This window comes from Gracilinanus agilis, chromosome 2 (genome assembly GCF_016433145.1).
Source record: "Gracilinanus agilis isolate LMUSP501 chromosome 2, AgileGrace, whole genome shotgun sequence".
Lineage (NCBI taxonomy): Eukaryota > Metazoa > Chordata > Mammalia > Didelphimorphia > Didelphidae > Gracilinanus > Gracilinanus agilis.
Genome location: NC_058131.1, coordinates 549,585,583 through 549,587,313, shown reverse-complemented (window position 1 = coordinate 549,587,313; position 1,731 = coordinate 549,585,583).

Sequence of the window (1,731 nt, the reverse complement as noted above, 5' to 3'; positions counted from 1 at the left end):
TATATATATATATATATATATATATAAATTTAATTATATTTGTTTTATATATATATAATTAAATCTCAAATAGATAAGTAAATAAATATCAGTTAATATCAAAATTAAATTATCACAAATACAAAATAAAATTCAAATTAATGGGAAGGAAGCTTAAGAGTGAAAAGAGTGCTGGAGCTGAACTCAGGATAGCTCTAGTCCTCATTAGCTATATAATCATAAGCAGGTCAGTTAACCTTTCTGGGGCCCAATTTCCTTACTTACAAAAGGAAAGATGTAGAATTAGATGAGATCTAAAGTCCCTTAATAGGACTAGTCTTTGCCAGTAAGTCTATGTAGGATCAGTTTAGACAAGAGGCACTGGGGGATCATCTCCAAGGAGGGATACGGATTGAAAAACTCACAAAAATTCAAATACGTGAGTTACTGATCTTGCATTCCCACATTTGGGAAAATGGAAGATTAAGGAACATGAGTGAGCTAGAAAAATGAACTCTTTAAAAAGAAGAATCACACAATTGCTTCATTAAGTCCCTACTACTCGCTCAGTGTTATGTATTCCCTGCCCTAAAGGACTATCTCTTCACACCAACCTTATCTAAAACACAAATCTCTCCCCACCTTCGGATGCTCTGCTCACCCCCTGATTGGCCATCGTCCGGAGCCGATTGACAGATGTCGCAATTCAAGTGCTAAACATAACCACACTAGGGCAGTTCTTCAAAATTACTGGTTCTGTAAATACAGTATTTGCACGAAGAACACTACCTGAATATAGTAGTTAAGCTTAAAAACCCACAGGTTACTTCCCATTGTACTTGAATCAGCAGACCCTTTTGAGCTGGTAGCAGTAACCACCCACAAAACCTTTCATTTTCCTCTAGATGGGTTAAAAAAAATCAGACCAACCTCCTCTTCCCCAAATCAGAAGCCATCTTTTAAAGGTCTTATTCAGAGATCCCCTAGTGACCTGAATACAGAAAAAGCCACTAACTTTGAGTTAATCTGCTGGAGCTAATAAGCTACCTTTGTCTGCAAAGCCAATTGTCTCCTGCAATGAAAAAAAAAAAATAGAGATGCATTTCAGACTTCAAAAATATAGTTACCATTAAAGATAACTAACAGACCCAAATCAACATGATTTTTTTTCTTGAACTGGAGCAGAATCTCAAACACAAATGTAAATTCCAAGCATTTCAATTTGACTTTTAAAAAGTCTACATGATCATTTTACCTGTACACATTTCTAGAAAGAGTGTAGCATTCAATATACCTGTACATTTCATGGACTTCCATGTGAATAGGTGACAAATATGCTATAAATAGTTCATAAAACTTTAACATTTTCATCAAATTAATGTTTCACTGATATGCAAATTAGCTACTGACATCTAAGGTACCTCCATGTGATGATTCCTAATTGGTAAGTGAACCACAGAGTGCTATTTATAGATTACACAGAGACAAAGCCTTCAACTAACTTCCCCATTGTGCAGTTAAGTACTTCAATTTTTCATACTTATCTTTGATTTTTTTAATTGTATTATTTTCATATCATTTTTGATCTATTAAAAAAATCTCCCAATGATGAACTAACTCAGGTGCTAGTTCTTTCATTTTTTTAACACTTACCTTCTATCTTAGAATCAATATTGCTTCCAAGACAGGAGACCAATAAAGGATAGGTAATTGGGGTTAAGTGACTTGCCCAGAGTAACACAGCTAGGATGT